Source organism: Canis lupus, chromosome 18 (assembly GCF_048164855.1).
Source record: "Canis lupus baileyi chromosome 18, mCanLup2.hap1, whole genome shotgun sequence".
In the NCBI taxonomy this organism is placed as follows: domain Eukaryota; kingdom Metazoa; phylum Chordata; class Mammalia; order Carnivora; family Canidae; genus Canis; species Canis lupus.
In genome coordinates this window covers 8338202-8358761 of record NC_132855.1, presented here as the reverse complement: position 1 = coordinate 8358761, position 20560 = coordinate 8338202, and the positions used below count along the sequence as shown (strand labels likewise).

At 36.9% G+C, this 20560-nt stretch overlaps 1 long non-coding RNA gene across 2 annotated transcripts in view; it reads left to right on the top strand.

The window, feature by feature from the left end:
• LOC140609439 (uncharacterized) overlaps positions 1–20560 on the top strand; it is a 51166-nt gene that overhangs the window by 14762 nt on the left and 15844 nt on the right. For both annotated transcript variants that reach the window (XR_012011274.1, XR_012011273.1), the window contains one exon: positions 3995–4076. This is a non-coding gene — a long non-coding RNA (uncharacterized lncRNA). The remainder of the gene's footprint in view (positions 1–3994; positions 4077–20560) is intronic.

Genomic DNA, 20560 nt, shown 5'->3' with positions numbered 1-20560 from the left:
AAATTAACTCAATTCTATGACACTAAGACTACAAACTCTACAACTAGATGATACACACTTTGGTGGCACTAATCAATTAAACCTCATAATCCTGCTGATTTTGAGTGCCAGCGTTCCCAGAGGCCACATGAACAGACACCTGTAACCTTCAGTGGCAGATGTGCTAGTAGGTCTTTATCCTGAGCAGCTGTGAGCCTGCTGCTGGTCCCTATTAGCTGCTCGGGCAGTGTGAGTGGCAGCAGTTTCTGGATTACCGATGTTTGAGCAACCTAAATTTCCAGTGTTGGTCAGGAGATAAAGCATTTGTTTTTGATTCTGCACTCCCTTTCTCCCCAGCAGTTCTGCAAAGCAGGTACTCAGCCAATCAAGCCTAAGGGTGGCCTTGAATGTTATGAAAGAAGGTAACTGCTTCTGTGGTGTGATTTATAAGACCCCCAGTAGAGGACCTTGTTACACCTTACCCCACTCTTTCACTCCCTATCCAATTGCAAGATATTGATCTATAATCTTGGTGTGCCTAGAAAATCTCATCTTATCTCATAAATAAAGGATTTAAGAGATTTAAATGATTTTGGGGGGGGGCATAATTTTCCCTGGATGACATTCAAACTTCTGCACACTTTTCATTTTTCTTGTTTTTACAATTCCCTGTTAAACAACACCAACCTCTCTTCTCTCTGCTATCTAGGTTCTTTGTTCCAGAGGGGATGTCTGACTTTGTTTTAGCTTATGCTCTTGCCTTAGCCAAGTGAGACCACTACCAAAGGCACTCAGCTCTGAATTCTCAGTCTTATGCCAACCACTTAACCAGCATCCCTTCCAGAGACCCTGTCCAAGTTCTGACTTGTTACTATGTTTATTCAGGTCTCAAAACTGAGTACTCATTCACAACCAAACTGCCCCAGCTTCATAGGTAATAATCTTCAAACCTCCCAAGGTCTAACAGTCTTAGCCTTAGCCTGTCCATACCAGAAGGAAGTTCTGTTTAGGTGTGCACCCATTGTTATTCCATCTGAAAGGCACTGCCAAGGGAAATTGTAATAGTACAGCCATTGCCTCAAACTCACTCAGATGGGATTGAAAACTGTATATTCAACTCTGATCGCTTTAATTGTGATAGTTTTCATCAGAGGAACTGTTTTTTTTTAATTTTTATTTATTTATGATAGGCACACAGTGAGAGAGAGAGAGAGAGAGAGAGAGAGAGAGGCAGAGACACAGGCAGAGGGAGAAGCAGGGTCCATGCACCGGGAGCCCGATGTGGGATTCGATCCCGGGTCTCCAGGATCGCGCCCTGGGCCAAAGGCAGGCGCCAAACCGCTGCGCCACCCAGGGATCCCAGAACTGTTTTATTCAAACAAAATTTCACCTAGAACCTCAGTATTGATTGATGTATTCACAACTATTGAGCACATTCATCCATCATATAGGTCTAGCCCAAAGCCTACGAGCCATCCCTGATTTCTCTCCTTCCCTCACTGCACATATCTAGTTTACCAGCAAGGCGTGTCAATTCCACCTCCAGTGTATTCTCCATTTCTCCTACTTGTCTCTATCTACACCCGATCCAAGACACTGCTGTCTTCTATATCGGCTGGGGTAAACCTTCCTGCTGCTTCTGCTCTTGCTCTTCTATAATCTATTCTGCACATAGGAGGCAAAGCAAAATGCTTTAGTATGATCTATACTGCTCTGTATAATCTGCCCCCTGCTTGCTATTCCCATCTAACCCCACTCCTGTCATTCAGAACCCCCCAGATATGGTGGAATTCTTTATATCCCTTTAGGTCAAAAATTTTCCAACCTTAGGTCCTTCACACTCTCTGTTTGCTCTGCTGGAGTGCTCAGCCACTATGTCTTCTCATGGCTGCCTCCAGCATTTCATTCCCATTTCATCAACTCAGTGTTACTTCCTTAGAGAGGCCTTTCCTGGTCAGGTGATTTCAATGAACTTGCCCACTCTCAGTCATTCTTTTTTTTTTTTTTAATTTTTATTTATTTATGATAGTCACACACACAGAGAGCGAGGCAGAGACATAGGCAGAGGGAGAAGCAGGCTCCATGCACCGGGAACCCGACGTGGGACTCGATCCCAGGTCTCCAGGATGGCGCCCTGGGCCAAAGGCAGGCGCTAAACCGCTGCGCCACCCAGGGATCCCCTCTCAGTCATTCTTTATCACATTCTCCTGTTTTCTTCAAAGCATTGGTCATCTTCTGCAATATCATTATTTTACTTGTTTATTGTCTGTCTTCCTAGCTCTCCTCTATAATGTGAACTCTTTTTACAACTGTGTCCCTTAAAATAGTTGGCACAGAGTTGGTACTGAATGGCTATATGTTTAATAGACAGTGGGGGACAAAGCATAGTCCCTGAGTTCACAGAACTTTCAGTTAGACCAAAAAAAAAAAAAAAAAAAGTTAATAGTGAATAAATGCAAATTGGAGTGGATGCCATGAAATAGTAGATGCTTTGTGGTTCAGGAAGGCAGCTTGAAGAAAGTGAGCTAAATGGAATTAGCCATGTGGATATTTGAGGGAAGAGTATCTGAGAAAGAGGGAAGAGGCAACATGAAATCCTTAAAGGCTTTTTTGAAGCATGTCTGGGCTGTTTGGGGCTGGAATGCAACAAGCCAGAGGGGAAAGTAATAAGAGATGACGTGAGGGAGGTGGTGGGTTACAGTATCAAGGCTCTCTACTGAGTATAACTCCTAATAATTTAGGCATTAAAGTGTACAGTCCTCTGAAAAAGGCAGTACACCTGGCGAGTAGTTCAGACTTCATGGAAAGTTCATTTGTTCCACTGAGGTTGATATGGTATCAGACTGTTCTGGTGTACCCAATCACAATATACATAAAAATCCTGGAAAACAATGCAAAATTATGAAGAACAATCATATTTTAATCATACTGGGCCTCCTAGAATGATGATTATTTACTCTCAACAATCAGGTAATTAAACTGTTTGAATTTAGATAAAAATGATGGGCTCAGTTTGATTCTAGTACTTGAGTCCCAAGTAATCTGATTGTTTTTGGCAGCTTGTAGGCAGAGTGTTCACATTCCAGAGAAATATTTTGTTTAAGTTTTCAGAAACACTTCTAACCTTCTGGGGGAAGCAGTCCACTTCTTAAAGTAAACTTCTAATGAAATGTAAACTTTTTTATATATAAAATTCTCACATAGCTCAAGAGTGTGATTAGTACACAGAACTTAGGTAAATTTATGATTTATTATCAAGTACAGATACAGGGAAAACCTTGGTACTTAACCTCATGTTGTTTGTAGTTTGATGGCTAGAGAAGGAACACACATGAAAAAGGAAATATTGTAGGAACCATTTATCAGTACCAAAAAAGACTATTTCTATAATGTTCTACCTATCTTCCTTCTACTATAATTTTCTAGTCACATCTTAGCTCTCATCTGTGGTTTGGAAAAATCATATTCCTGATCCAGGGGAATTTAAGAAGTTAGTTGGCTGGTAGCAATGGGACTCAGGGTCAGTCCATCAGTGAGGTCTGTCAAGCTTTGAACTCAGACCCTCATTCTGATAGATGGATCTGCCTTTTGCCTTGGGACTGACCAATTTCTCCTTGCATCCTGGTTATCTGCTCTGTCAGCCTCATGCCCCATTTCCAAAGTTAAGGAGATTACAGTCATCCCCAAACCAAAGCTAGATACTTGCTTCCTGTGTCAATCTGCCTGAGGCCACCTGCCCAAGATCTTCCCACAAGGTATCTGGCACCAGAATACCTGTGATATAAACCCAATTCTTAGGTTGAGAGGTGATGTTATTATAATAATAAAATATAATCAGCAGATACTTTTGCTAATTTCCAGGAGACAGAATGTGGGAAAGAGGGACACTTGTCTCATTGCAGAGTTTTGATTTTTTTTTTTTACCATATGCATATAGTATTTTAAAATTAATCTAAAATAAAAGAAAATTGAAATAGCAACAACTTGAAAAACCAAAAATATGGTATTTTTCCAGCAGAGAAATGTCTGAATATTACCTCAAATGAAGTACCTGATCCCAAGATCCCCAAGACAGCAATTCACACAGAGGAAGCAAGGTAAGCTAACCCTTGATTGCAAACTGAGGTTTTCACGTTATACTTGTATATCCAGTGAGCTAGACGCTGGGAGGGTGGACTCTAAGATTACCTACAGCTTCAATGTGGTTTGTGAGTCAACGTGAGAGCAAGAAATGTGAGAGAAGAATGTATAAGAGACTGGAAATTTGTCCCAAAGCCCACGTGTGATTTGAGGAGAGGAAAAGATTTCTAGGCCTGTCTTCTTAGCTGCATGGATACAAAGAGAAGACTGTGGCCCTGCCTTACTTTTCCAGTGCTTTGGAAGGAAAATAACCTCAAAGAACTATTTTTACATCTGTATAGTCTTTCAGTCCTTTTTAATACTCTACCCTGTGGTACTCTATAGTCTGAGATAGAATGCAATGTCTATATTCTAACCCACCCTTAGGAGAGGGGATAAGGAAGGAAAAGGGATTTTTAACTTCCTTTCTAGGAGGTAAAGTGATTGGATAGATGAGTCCATGATGGGGGAAGAAACAGATGTTGAAGAAGATAGGATAATAAGAGGTGAGGGTGATTAGGTAATGTCAGGTGGATTGTGGAGAGACAGGAAGTCATGAGGAAGAGATTGGACTTTTTACTTTTAGTTTCTTTATTCATTCAATAAAATTTCCTAGGTCCCACATGATGCCAGGCCCCAGTTGGTGCTGAGGTGACAATGATGAACAATGTAATCCTTTGCACTCGAGCAGTCTATATTCTCTAGGGGGAAATAAAGTAGTAAAGAGGCAATTAAAATAACATATTAGTGCCATGTCTGGAGCAGATGGAACTGTGCCAGGAAGACATATAACCTACTTCTGGGAGGCTAGATAAAGGAGGGGACACTTGAGAATTAGTACTAAGGAGCTCAACCAGCAGAGTAGCAAAAGGCACTTAGCCAAAGGACCATCATGCAGAGAGATCAGGAGATAAGCATGGCATATTAGAAGACCGGATTACCTTCGGTTTGTGTGCAGTGTGACCAGGGAAACAGTGAGTAACGAGACTGGAAAGATCTTAAGAGCTAAATTGCCAAAGGCCTCGTATGTTTTATGTTAAAGAGTTTAAAATTTGTCCCAAGAGCAGTAGAGGCCACTGACTGGCTTTAAGTAGAGAAGTGACATGATCAGTTTAACACTTTTAGAGTCACCTCTGTCTGGTATGGAGGATGGGCTGGAAGAAGGCAAGAGTAAAGGCGCAGAGATCAGATAGGAAGAAACCGGTAATCTAGGCAGGAGACAATGGCTACTTGCAGTAAAATTTTACTTGCAGTAAAATCATGCTATGGCAGATGTATTTGAACTCTTCTGTTGCATCTCCAGATCCCCTCTCTACCTTTCTGGCTGCTACACAGGCCCTTGGGAATGCTGCCCCACATGAGTTACATGACTTTGTCTTCCAGCTCCCAGTTAGATGTAGCCCTTTCAAAGGAGAGGCCTGTAGGTGATCAGAGGAGAAAAAAGGGTGAGGTCGAGGTACTGACTCCCCCAACACCCAGATTCTTCCCAGTTTGGCCACTGCAGTCCACCGGTGCCCCATCTATATAGCTCTCCTCTCTGGGTCTGGCAACCACTCACTCTTCTTGCTGCTTCTGGCTGGGTACTAGGCTCCCAAGGCATGGCATTACTCTTATGGCTCCCTTCAGCCCTGCACAAGCCTTTGTAAATAGTCTCATTATTAAACTCTCCTCAGATTACATGACTTGAATGTACGACCCGTTTTCTGCTGGGGCTCTGACTGATGAGCAAGCAGAGAGTGAGAGTAAATCAATATAGGAAACCATAAAATGGTTATATTGAAAGGATCCTGTGTGAGACAGAGTATAGGAGAGGGAGCAGTTGCTGATGAAAATTCCTATAGATCATACATTTGACAGATGTTTCAAAGATAGAGGCAAGGCAAGAAGGCTTGTTGAAGAAATGTGGTGTCAGGAAGAGAAGGAGTCACAAATGCTCCTGCCACTGAATATATGGAAAAGATGGAAGTCACCCCTGACAATGTTCTTCCTCATATTTTTGGCCAGAAGACTGGCTGTCAGTTTTGGGTAGTTGCAGAAGGCTCTATTACTGTGAAGGCGTTTTATAGTTTTCAATAATTTGCCTGTATTGCTTTGAAAAGCCCAGAATTCTATTTTTGCCCATTCTTTCCTCCTTTCCCCCAGTAATAGAAACCCAGAAATACTTTCCAATGACTTCTTGCAAGTTCACCAAGGGGAATATCTGCACAGAGAGCGGGTCGGGCAAACTCTTGTTACTGGCTGACAGTTTGGCTTGAATTGGGCGGAAGGCAAAGCAAGCCAAGTAGCTTTCTCTGCTTTTTCTCTTCTATATTCATACTTGAATCTTGGATTGTACTTTTCTTTTCTTTTTTTTTTTTATTTATTTATGATAGTCACACAGAGAGAGAGAGAGGCAGAGACATAGGCAGAGGGAGAAGCAGGCTCCATGCACCGGGAGACCGACGTGGGATTCGATCCTGGGTCTCCAGGATCGCGCCCTGGGCCAAAGGCAGGCGCCAAACCGCTGCGCCACCCAGGGATCCCGGATTGTACTTTTCTGATGGAAAAAAATAAGTCAGTGCTAAGGGAAAAAGCAATGATAAGAGCTTGAGGAGGTGATGGGGTCATAGGGCAACCTTGGCCCCTCTTACTTTAGCTGCACTGGCAGGCGTCCAAAGGCAATATGAGATTCTCGAGAAATGGAATCCTAGACGACAGACGGACCCTACGCCCAGCGCTATGGCGCATGATGGTGCTTTTACTCCTGACCAATCTAGATCAGCATTTTCACTAGTAGGAAAGATACTAGTAGCAATGAAAGTGTCTAAATAAATAAGATTCGCAACAAAACCCTTAAACATGTACACCTGTGCCTATGTATATGTATGATTAATTCAATCACAAAACTAATAACACAACCACAAAGCAACAGTAAAGAGATGAGGACAAATAACCTATTTTAACTCCTCAATCAAAACTGTTAAAACAGACGTGCGCATAAACATCATTTAAGTCACGATCAATTTTTCATGTTGTATAGGCCAATTATTTTGTTAACAAGTGCAAGAAGCTTTTATCAGGAGATATAAAATGCATTATTACCCTTCTTGTCTTACAGTAAATGTGAAAGATTCTTAAGATATTTTCTCAAGATATTTTCTTTCTTGAGAGTAAAAATTTTGTTGCCCCTAAATCCATGTTATCCCTTAGCTCAAAAAGAAGCATTGTCATATTGACTTGAGCGACAGAAATAGAGGCAAGTTTGATTGGAAAGGGGGATTCTCTGGTATTCCAGGGCCGCATTCGAGGTGGCATGATAGACGTCAAGATACTGTGTGCACATATAAGAAAGGAGCTTCATTTCTTCAGTGTGTGCATTTGCTTAACCATCACTTGGAACATTGGCTCGTGGAGGCCGTTCCTTGTGTGAGCTTGGTCTGATGGGAACCTCACATCTTTACCTCAGCCAAGGCTATCGCTGTACGTTTCAAACAAAAATCAGATAAAAGGCTCAGATTACTAGCTAGTGTCTTACTAAATGTCAGACATAGTGCTAGGTCTTTACATACATTGTCTTATTTGATCCATAGCAACAAGTTCACAGCATCATTCCATTTTGTAGGTATGAAAACCACATCTCACAGAGGTTACATAACCTGGCTTAGGTTACCCATGCACCAAATGGTAAAATTCAAATTCATCTCTGGGTGACTGTACATTTCATATGGATGGAGCCCTGAGGGTATTTTCTGGGTGTAGATATTTAAGTTTACTTAGACTAACCTTATATTTTACATGAATGGGCTGTGTTTAGAGGATTTGAGATTGAATTTGGGGGGTTTGCTTTCTTTAATTATTTTAGAATTTTTATATTCTGGTTTGATTGTTAAGAGCCTGCACAAACTATTTGATATCATCTTCTAGACTGAGTTTTGACAAAGAGATTCAATCTAGGTATTGATAGAACCAATAACTTTGAATCACATCATTATAGTGGGTATATCAGATTGTGGAGAGCATCAGCATTAGGTAGAAAATAAAACTTCAGATGAGAAAGAAACAACAATTGACTATATGAAAAGAAATGTAAACTTGTATATTTCTTGAAAAAGATTAACATTCCATGCTACATTTGCCACCAGAGGGAGTCATATGAATACCATAACATATGACAAAGGCAAAGGAAAAATCTTTAAATGTTTTCTTCCAGCTCCATTGATATTTCAACTAGTATTCAGAATTTGGCAGAACTGGTATAGCTATGGGAAAGAGCTTACACATCTCACTATAGGATTGAAAACAGAAGAAACATCTTGCTTAAATTAGTCATGCAGGGTGAAAGATAAACCACAAAACAAACTAATAGACAGATTCCAGATTTCAGCAACAGGGGCCTAACGTTAAAAAATCAAGCTGTGATCTCTTTTGTTCCAAGAACCACTTTCTGCTATTACCAAAACATTGTTCTAAAAAGAAAAATCCCTGGAATCAACAATTTCATTGATGTTTCATTAACCACATTTCATTTATCATTATATTGCTTGTGCCAAGATGACTGTGCTTTCTATTGTCAGTAAATAAAGTAAAAGTGCACTGAAAAGAAACTCCATAGGTAGAAAAACTCAGTATCTAAAGGCAATTTTATGTACCTCAGCTCTCTGTTACCTAGGCCAAGATTTTCTCGGTTGGGGAAAAGATGGATTGTTTAGTAACTGGTCGGTTTGTAATCCAATTTATTTTATGCCTAAATTTAAATCAGTCAACAGTGTTCACTGAAACCTACTGTGTACACAGCTCTAAATTGTCTATTAAAATCAAGATTCAGTGATGATTAATATTACAAAGATGAATTCTGAAGTGATGTTTAATGCCTTGATATAGATCAATAGTTCTCAAAATGTGGTCTCTGGATCAACACTACCACAACTGTCTAGGAACTTGTTCAAAATACAAATTCTCCAGTCTCAGTCCAGATCCATTGATTCAGAAAGTGTAGAGGTAGGGGCTCAGCATTCTGTTTGGACAAGCCCTTAGGGATAATTCTGTTGTACACTTAAAGTCAAGAACTACCGATAGAGATCTGTTATGTATTTTCTTGAAACCAAGTCTAGCAGCTTACACAGATTGGAACATGTGCTTTTTGTGTTCTATTATATAGTTACTGCCTTATCCATAAACTAAATTTAAATACAAAAATTGAATGATTATGGGAAAATCACAACTTTTTGTAATACCAAATAGTCATAAAGTAATTAATTAAAAGATAAGCACATTATTAGAAAAGCATGAGGAAACAATATGTGCTTTCCATCACGTGGCAGAGGAATTTGTTTTTTTCTGTCTCTCCACAAGTATTGTTTTTGCCTAAAGATCACAACGTACTGATTTTTCCATTTATACTTTTGAGATTAAATGATAGTTTAGGAACTTGGAAAGAAGATGGTCTAAAAACACAAAATTTGCAAGGGTAAAGTAAGATTTGCCCAGAAAACTTAGAAACAAGGTTCATATCACAAGATGATTTGAACTTTGTGTTTCATGTGCTTTTTTCTTGTCTGAATTTTTTTATGAGATGAATGAATTACTGTGCAACAGAAAAAAATTTTTTTTTTAGAAAAAGAGTTTTCAAATCAATCTCAAAAGTCCAGTTGAAGAAGTAACTTGAACATGACAAAATAAGCCTGGTTTTTACTTTGGTTTACATAATAAGTACCGAATTGCTGGTGTGATTATTTTTGTATCATAATAAAAACAGTGGCTGTTTCAGATACACCCAAGCACAATGCAATCAATTAGATTATAAGTGGATGGTCTAATCAATTCTTTGTGATTGATCTACATGAATGTAACTGGTTTCACTGAATTGGTCTTAAAGATTGACCTGGATCATTTTGTTACAACATATATAGGGCATAAAATAGTAAGCACACCAAGAAAATACAATTGCAAAGGTTTATTTGATGCTCATCCAATTAGATGGGCACATCAAACTAATCTCCCTCTAGTTATTTGCTTTCCTTATGTACAAAGAATATGTCAAGATGAATTCTTTCTCCTGGTTGTGAGGAAAAGTAAGGTTATATACACATTTGCTGATGATTGGACAGATAGATAAATGCCTGAATTTTCTGACCCTTTTGTAGAAAGTATTGAGAGTTATTCATTTTTCTTCCTGCTCTTGAAATGGCCAGATTCACATAATAGAAGGCAAAGTATTGACCTGGCAACCATCTATCTATAGTAAAACTTCTGAAATCTGGAAAGTTGCAGAATGAGGTCACAATAAACTTTCCATAACTCCTCTTAGGGCTCAGAATTATAAACTGCTGATTAGTCTTTTGAGATTATTCTCATGATTGTGGATGGTCATTGGTTGGAGTTATGTGAAGTGCGTATTGTTAGGGCAATGCAGTTCCCCAGCAAGAAATCATGGGCTTCCATTGTAGAATTTAACTTAAATATTGTTCTGGGTATATTATCCTAAGTTTTAAAAAAACATTCAGATTGGAAACTCAGAATTTTATACAATAATGCTTAAAAGAAAGAATGTGCAAGAGAGTTTAGTAAACAATATATACATATAAATTATCATAATTCATATGAACTATGATTGTTTTCAACGTGTTTCAAAAACCCTATATTTATATTGATTTTTTTAAACACTTGAGAAAAAGGATTAGTTTCGAAACTCCTTGATAGTTATCTAAAGGTGCCAGTATATTCTGAAGATGGTGACCATTGGTTTTTGAGTCAGGTTTGAATTGGAATCTCTACCGTGTTTAATCTGTGTGGCCTTGGCCAAACATTTTAAGGTTTTTTTGTCTCCTGTTCCCATTGCTTCCTCCATAAAATGGGAATAATAATAGTTCATCCTTCATGGAAGGGTTATATGTGATGATGCAGGACAAAAATACAGCTACTTTTTCATTAAGTATGAGGAGATATCTTTTGTGATTTCCCAAAATGTGAAGAACTAGACAAAGTTAAGTTTTTGACTTTTGACTATATAAATAATGCCTGAGAGCATCCCTCTTGAAACTTGAACACAAATGATTTTTATTAATCTTTCATTTTATTTAGTGTTATTGCTTAGTGGTAAGTGTGTTCTAATTCTAGGGCAAGAAAGCCATCTCAGATGAAGAGGTTCCCATCCTGATGACTACAATTATGCAGACTTTTGAAAATCCCAAGAATACTATTGCATTTGTCATTCTAATTTCCAGTTAAAATGTTTGTGAATCAATAAGAGAAAGTTCCGGAAATGGAGAGAGCATCTTGGTTTTTCTTCAATAGTACCTACACTGATTGAAATTTAGCATATTCTTTATGTTTTAGTTTTAAGAAAGATTGTTTTGTGGCTGCTAAATGAATGTTGTTGAAATTAATATAAACATGAACTTTATTTTGTCTTCAAAACTAAGAGATGTTTAAGGAAGATGTGATAATTAGTAAAACTGTGGGCACTAAGCCATCACTGGTAGTGATTTAAGGGCCACAGAGGTAGACAATCACCTGACACAGCTTGCTTAAGGAAAGAATATTAAGCAGCTGGAAGCGGTACTATGATGTGGTTTTTTTCCCCTCTCTTAACAAGAAAAGAAAGCAAGGAACAGGATAGAGGATTATCCCTTCATATAGTTTAAAAGGCAGAAAATTTAATTCCTCATTACTAAAAAGATATCTTTCAATATAAGAAAATCCTTGCAAAATGGGGAGGGTAGATGTATTATGATAGGAATATTGCCTTAATTCTCTATTTCATTATTTTAGAGTAGTATTTATCTCTCCATAAGATCCTATTTTTGCTGTGCTGTGAAAATTAGCTCAGATTCAAATATCATAAAAAAGTTAACTATCCAAGGGAAAATAAAGCAATTCTTAAAATTTATTTTGGACAGATGGTGTTGCAAGGTGGGGGTGAGGCTAATGTGTTAAACATTTTTTTTTATTTTTTATTTTTTTGTTAAACATTTTTGTTATAAACATCTTTCACAATATTTGAAAAACAGTTTATTCTAAAATTTAGTATAACTCTTATTTCCAATTTGGTTTTCACTGTACTTTTGCTTGATTAGGAGAAAAAAAGGACTATAAATGAGATAGATGTTAATGATTTATGAAATCCCTGGTATCAAAGGCTAAGGCTACCGTCCCACTGCCCCCAAGCTTCACATACATTGAATTAGGAGGTCTTTAATGGTGAGTCATTGAATTTACTGACTTTCTCCTGTGGTTTTAAGGCTTTTGTTTTCAAGACTAATATTCAGACTAACTGTTCAGCCAACAATCACAGGTTAGAGTAACCTAACATGCCTTTAACTACTTTAGAACCACACTCTAACCAGTGAAGCAACTTGCTCATTTTTTAAATGTTCATTTAGTAGCCATTATTTACCAACTGTCCAAGCATTTACTACATCCTTTTATCTATCTGCTTCTCATTTCCTTTAAAAAGTGATTTTGTCTTTATAAATAATCTAATTTCTCAAAAAAGTATAATTTTTCAGTGATAGATTTAAGTTTCAGTGTAGTCTGCTATTTATAAATGTAAACAAGGAGTTCTATTGTTAATACAATGATTGGAAATAAAAATAGTGTTATTATTATTTTCAATAATACAACTCCCAACGGTACAGAGGCTTTTTCTACCCATTATGTTTCAAAAAGTTTTTCACCAGTTCTAGTTTCTACTGTTGTTTGGGAGAAATTACTGTAGTTTTGCTTGTATGTTTGGTCAATATTAAGATAATTATTACATCATATTTTAAAATAATTTTACACATAGAAACACATATATTATTATTGTTGTTGTATATCCATTGCTACTCCTCCTTGTGAGCTGGTGCATGTACGCCTGTGTGGACAAACAGAACCAATGATACAAATTTATATTGAAAAATAGATTATCTTGTATAGTCCAGGAAAACTTTTTTGTTGTTCTTCTTAGCCTGGTATTAAAGAACATAAATGCAACCATCTTGAAAACAGTACCTGAAATATTTCAAATTTTATAACGCCATTTTGTCAATCCTTCTTACTCTAAAGAAATTTGAAATTAACATTGATTACAGATGGTGATGTGCTAGTAAATGTTCAATAACCAGCTCTCTTGGAAAAAAAGCCTTGAGTAGTAGTTGTGCTGATTTCCAGGATGTAAATACTTTCAACTAGGCTGCTATCAACTACCAGCTTGACATCACCTAATGCTGAGTGTGAAGAGATGCACATAATTTTTTTTGAAACCAGTGTGACCCAGCTCCAGGCTCCCCATGATTGTACTTTTGTTTATAATCCCATTTATAAATATAGTCACTTGACCTAATAAAAGCTGAAATTTTAAGATTGTTTTAAATGAAGTTTTAAAAAAGCCCCAATAAATTCTGTTACATGTTAAATTTATATATATATATATATAAATATATATATATGTATTTTTTTCTTTTTAAGAGGAGTAAGACCAGAAAATGAACTGAGTACTTCAAATAGATGATTGTTGCAGGAAACTGTGCTAGAACAAATCCCAGGCATCAGAAATAGTGCCAGGTAGTCAGAGACATAAATTACTCCAAATCTTTTTTCATCTGGAGAGCAATCCCTCCAGGTTAACATTGAGTTTTATTGCTGCTATTTCTAATATTTGCTATCTATAACAATGATGAGTAGAAAACAGCCCTCTACTGTGACTTTCATGATTTTGAAAACATAAAGCTTTATTTTGTTCATAGAAAGGGTACTGTAGAGTAGTGCTCCCCAAACTACAGTTCACAAATTGGTGTGGATCTGAGAATTGTGCGTAACTGTTTTGTGATAAGAAAAGTGCAGAAATTGAACTAAGGGTTTAGGAGCTTTTGTAGCAATTTGACGTTGCTGGGACATACAAGTTCACTACCCACAGACTTACAAGACAGGGCTATACTTGCTGAACAGGGAATAGGCCAGTTTGGGCTTTAAAGGTTTTTTCAGAGGGTAATTTGTTAGCTCTGGCTATGATGAAGGATTGAAGATGAATTTTGAAAGTATATCAATTGTCTCATTGTGTATAAAAGTTAAAAATAAAGTAAATATCCCTGAAGAAGCCAAGCATGCTCTCCCTTCGGGAACATTTACTTGATGTTCTCCCCTCTGCTCACATTCCGACCAAGCGTTCAGCCTACAGTCTGAACCCACTAGCTACCCTCTGCCAAATCTTTCCACAGCTGGCTCTTCCTCATCTTTTGAGATTTCAATCAATACCACAGTCCAGACGGTCTCTTCCCTTATTTCAGTGACTCATCATGTGGCCTTCTTTTACATCTTTGTGGCTCATACCACTATCTGAAATTATCTTGGTTATTTGTTTACTTACTTATTGTCTCTTTTCCTTTCTGCTAGAAGGCAAGCTTCATGAAAATGGGAACCTTGTATTTCTTGTTTGTGTCTGTATTCTTAAAGCCAGTATTCTGGGTAAGATCTTAACATAACAACAGGTTCTCAATAAATATCAATTTACTGAGTGAGTGAGTGTGGGGAGAACTATTTCACTTGTACTGGCAACACGGAGCCACTTGAATTGGCAATGATGAGACCAGGAGGAGATGTCTCACCAAAGATGAATAAGCCAATAGAGGCCCTTCTATCACTAATAAAAGTGTTCACCTACAGAAATGAGATCTGTCTCTCAACAGATAGATAAGCTCCACTTCCAATGCCATACGTAATCACCTCCCCCAATCTTCTGAGATCTCATTCAATGAGTTCACTGATCCATTTTTCTTTTGAGAAGTCCAGTGCATTTCATGCAGCCCATCTGAAAAAATAAAGTATTTGTCATAGAACACAAGTTTTTAACCAGGCATCTATCAATGCCGTGAAATCACATGCAAACTTAATATGTCCTTTTTCTTTTTAAAAAAAAAAAGGAAAATATCATAGCTATCATCAGATTCTAGGTAGATCCGTAATTCCTAAAGATTAAGGATTTCTTTTACATGAACTTCAGAAAACTTAAGCAGGAAAGGCTCAGAAATAACATACAGTCTGTGATATTTTGGCAGCACTTTATAATACAAAGAAGAATGTAGAAATTTAAAAAAATACTAATTTCTATGCAACTATTTTTGGATATGTCTAGAATTAAATTCTCCATCATGCTTGTAAGAAGATTGATAAAGAAAGTTAAGTGGCAGCTTCTCTGAAGATAAGGTGCATTCTGCGATTAGTTATTTTGATAAAACAACCTAATCGATGAAGCTTACTGCATTGATTTTAGATAACTCAAGAGATATCAATAAAAATCATATGGGATTATTTTCTTGATAGGTGAAATTTTCCCCTGTTAAGTGTTCTGAGAGCTCTTATCATGACTAATGGCTGAAATCTGTCACACTTGATTTTTAGTCTACTTTGATTCTGATCAAAGGGTTTATTTGAACATTGTTTTTTTGTTTGTTTGTTTGTTTGTTTTAAAAAAGGCCCTGAATCACTGACATGATTTATCACTGCATGTCCACTATTTAATTTCCAGTTTAGGATGCATTAAATAGATTTAGATGTAGATTTCATGTAATTTATTTTATAAACAGAGGTGCTTTACCTTGTGTCATTTAGACATACTCAGTTTTAATCTATTTTAGATTATTGAAAATATCACATATGCCAATTTATGTCATCTCATTTTAACCTTTATAATGAAGAATAATGAAAGTGTCACTTTGAGGGACACCTGGGTGGCTCAGAGGTTGAGTGTTTGCCCTCAGCTTAGGGCATGATCCTGGAGTCTGGGGATCGAGTCCCATGTCGGGCTCCCTGCATGGAGCCTGCTTCTCCCTCTGCCTGTGTCTCTGCCTCTCTCTCTCTCTCTCTCTCTCTCTGTCTCTCATGAATAAATAAATAAAATCTTTTTTTTTCTTTTTAAAGAAAGTGTCACTTTGAAAAATCTACTTTCAGTGTATAATATTTTGCAACTACAATTGCTAGATGTTACTAGACTGGCTGTTATTGCCTTCAACATTATATTGTTAGATGGATGAATATACAAGCATATATTTTTCTATTTTAGTATGTTGAAACACATATAATACACACATATATCCTCTATGATATTTTTTTCACAAGATACTTACCTAAGTTGTTGAGGTCACTCTGAACACATAGTTGATAATATTATGTGAGTCATGTGATAAATGTGAAATATTTTAGAATTTCATAGCTTTGCTCTTTTAATTTTCAAGTGTTTTATGGAAGCCTTCTAGCATTCTAGTGTGGATTCACAGTTCATGTAAGACCAATATGTTAAGAACTCATAGGAAAAGTTTAGGAATTCCTGTGTGATTTTGATACTCAATGTATCAGAATGAAAAGATTAAAATGTAATTAGAACAATTCTGATATCTTTTTCTTAGTCATGGCATTAGCAAGTTTTATATTCATTCTTTCCAGGATATATTATGTAAAATCAAAGATGTATCTTCTCCAAAAATATAAGAAAAGCTTTGAACATTCCCGAGGCTACTCTAATTTCTTCCATGTTTTTCTTAAAATGAAGCAATTGAGAGACCTACTAGAAAAAGTCATTACATGCCTTGCTGGCACAAAAATGTCTTCCATTATGTCAAGCACTTATTATCTTGTGAATCATAACAAAAATCAGTTACTATAAAGAGGTGTTCCTGACCACTGCTGCCCTATTTTTTTGGTGTTGGGGCTGGGCCTTTGCATAAAATATCAGATGGTATTGAAGTAGTGGCTGCTTTCTGATCAGGAAGAGTATCATCTACAGAATGGAGCATAACTCATAAACTGATAATGAGATCTACTCTTTTTCTATGGGTCCTAAAGTTCCACAGTTAATTCTATTGCCACAATATTACAATTTGTACTGTTTGAACAAATTGTATGGTTTGAATCTCTTTGGGGTCTATATGCTTTCCCTTAAAATATGTTTTTTTGATTGTAAAAATATCCTACAAGAAACAAGATTTATTTTTATTTTTTTTATTTATTTTTTTTTTTTAAATTTTTATTTATTTATGATAGTTACACAGAGAGAGAGAGAGAGAGGCGCAGAGACACAGGCAGAGGGAGAAGCAGGCTCCATGCACCGGGAGCCCGACGTGGGATTCGATCCCGGGTCTCCAGGATCGCGCCCTGGGCCAAAGGCAGGCGCCAAACCGCTGCGCCACCCAGGGATCCCAAGATTTATTTTTATTATCAGAAAAAGATCACCAATTAAGACTATTTGTTTTTAAAAATTGTTTTTATATAGAGGATACCATAGTCCAGTGTTAAATAATGGGGCAGGTTAATTGCCAGCTTTGATTCAGACTGTCTGGATTTGTATTGTAGCTCTGACCCTACCTAGTCAAGTAATGTAAAAGATTATATAGTCTCTCTTTGCCTCAGGTTTCAAGTGAAAAACAGAAATAATAATCCGTACCCAGAGGATTGTTATGATGATTAATCGAATTATTACATAATAAACAATTTAGTCCTGGTACATGGCATGTACTTGATAAATGTAAGTTATTAAATGGACATTATAACAAATGTAGTTCATATAGGAGCTTTTTACAAGAACATAGTTTTTATGTTCAAAAACTAGTTTGCTAGTTTTTATTTTTGGTAGGTTGAATTGAAACAGGTATTGAAAAGACTATTAAAAGGCTGCCAATTGTAATGTACATAATTCTTCAGTTTTTGCCTAGGAAGTGACCAAGAAGTCTTGATGAAGAATCTATTTTGATTTTTTTATTGAGATGTATTTGACAATGAAAATTGTACATATTTAAGGTATATGATTTGGTTATTTGATATCCATTCACACTGTAAAATTATCACTACAATCAAGATAACTAACACATCCAGGACCACCTAGGTGGCTTAGTTAAGTGTCTGACTCTTCATTTCAGCTCAGATCATGATCTTGAGGTTGTGAGATCAGCCCCTCCACTCAGTGGGGAGTCTGCTTAAGATTTTTTCTGTCCCTTTCCCTCTGCCCATCCCTAAAAAAAAGATAATTAACAGATCCATAATTCAGATAGTTACCATTTTCTTTCTTTTTTAAAGTGAGAACACTTAAAATCTGCCTTCTTAGTAAATTTCAAGTATACAATAATTATCATTAACTATAGTTACATTGTTGTGCGTTCTATCTCCAGAATTTATTCATCTTACATAACTAAAACTTTGTATCCCCTGATGAACACTTTCCATTTTTCCCTTCCCATTCCCTTTCCCTGGTAACCACCATTCTACTATTTCCATGGTATTGACTATTTTAGATCCCACATACAAGTGAGATCGTGCAGTATATGCATCTGGATTATTTCCCTTAGCATAATAACCTCTAGGTTCATCCATGTTGTTGCATGGCAGGATTTCCTTCTTTTTAAAGTATAGTAATATTCCATTATACGCATATATTACATTTCATGCACTGACAGACATTTAGGTTGTTACCATATCTTGGCTATTGTTAATAACGTTGAAATGAGCATGAGAGTGCGGATATTTCACCTGGATAGGATTGCTAGATCAAAAGTAAGTACTACTATTTTTAGTTTGGGGAAAACTTCCATACCATTCTTCATAATGGTTCTTCCAAATTACATTCCCACCAACAGCTTACAAGGGTTCTCTGTTCTCAACCTTGGCCATGCTTGTTATCTTTTGGTTTTCTCTTAGTGACCATTCTAACACCTATGAAGTGACATCTCATTGTAGTTTTGATTTGCATTTCCTTGATGATTAGTAATGTTGAGCACCTTGTCATACACCTGTGGGGCATTTGTATGTCTTTTTCTTTTTTTTTTTTTTGAGAAGTCTATTTAGACTCTTTGCCCATTTTTTAATTGGATTATTTGTTTTTTTGTTATTGAGTTGTATGGATCCATAGGTTGCCTTTTCACTCTATTGTTTCCTTTGCTGTGAAGAAATTTTTTATTTATTGTTTGGTTGGTTGCTTGCTTTTCTTCTTTAGCTAGGACAGAAGAAAAGATGATTTATTGTACACATGTTACATTTAGCCACAACTGACAACAGAACTAGCCCAGAATGTCATAGGCCAACAGCAAAGACCATAAAGAACTATTTTGATATGAACAAGGTGGGTCTCTCAGAGGTGGTTATGGTGATCATTTGGGGATAGATGTTCAAGATGTATCGAGAGAAATTCTACAGAGTAGCATACCGTCCAACAATTTCTACCTGTGTCCTGGACCTTCAGCTTTCTATATTTCTGCTCCTGGGGCTTGCATGGGTGCACAAGCTAATGGTTTACTTGGACCTCTGCCTCAGCTTCCTTTTGCACTTCAACTTTCCCATTCTCTTCTTCCTCTACTTGATTCTCATGGCATGGACATTTCTAAGAAGATAGAGCTAAGGTTGAGAGCCATAGAAAATTTTTAGTTTGTAGTTACTATTGCTTTTGCTGCCTGTGCTTTGGATATCATATCCAAATATCATTGCCCAGAATAATGCCAAGAAGCTTTTCCTCTATGTTTACTTCTAGTAGATTTACAGATTTAGGTTTTATGTTTAAGTTAAATTTTGCAATAATTTTTAAATATGGTGTGAGATAGGGTTCAATTTTATTCTTCTGTATGTGGCTACCAATTTACCCAATACTATTTATTGAAGGGACTATCCATTCCCCATTTTGTGTTCTTGGCATTCTTGTTAAGGATTAGTTGACTATAGATGTATGGATTTATTTCTTGGCTGTCTATGAATTCATTTTTATTTTGCAGAGCTATTTCAGGGCAAGAGTTTTTTGCGTATGGGAGAATTTTTCTTAAAATAAATTTTTTTTTTTTTAATTTTTTTTTTATTTATTTATGATAGTCACAGAGAGAGAGAGAGAGAGGCAGAGACACAGGCAGAGGGAGAAGCAGGCTCCATGCACCGGGAGCCTGATGTGGGATTCGATCCTGGGTCTCCAGGATCGCGCCCTGGGCCAAAGGCAGGCGCCAAACCGCTGCGCCACCCAGGGATCCCTCTTAAAATAAATTAATTCTGCTCCTCCTACTACAAAAAGTAATAGTTTGTGTTAATAAACTTCAACACACAGATTTACAGTCACTTTTTTTTCTATTCACAAGTCAGACCTTACTTGAGTTGAGTTCATTGACTATGGGGAGAGACGCTCTCCTGTAACATTTTTATCTCATAAGCAGCAGGCAAATGGTGAGGCTCAAAAAAACTCGCAAGTGACAAAAGTGTCCTTAAGCTGATTTTTCTGGGGAGAAACTAACTTCTCAAACTTTCCATATTTCTCATTACTAAGCATGCTCTGTAGAATTGTTTCATTCATTGAGAGTGTTTATGAATGAATTTCTGCCTATATCTACACATTGCTCTATTTTAAAAAATGCATAAGGGAGGACGTGCTAAATTTTCTCTGACTGATAAACCCACCCAAGGAATGTTTTTTGATCCTTATACTTGCTATGAGGAGGAATATTATGTTTGCTGGGCACGTTTTTATAACTTTTAAAGTCACTATAGT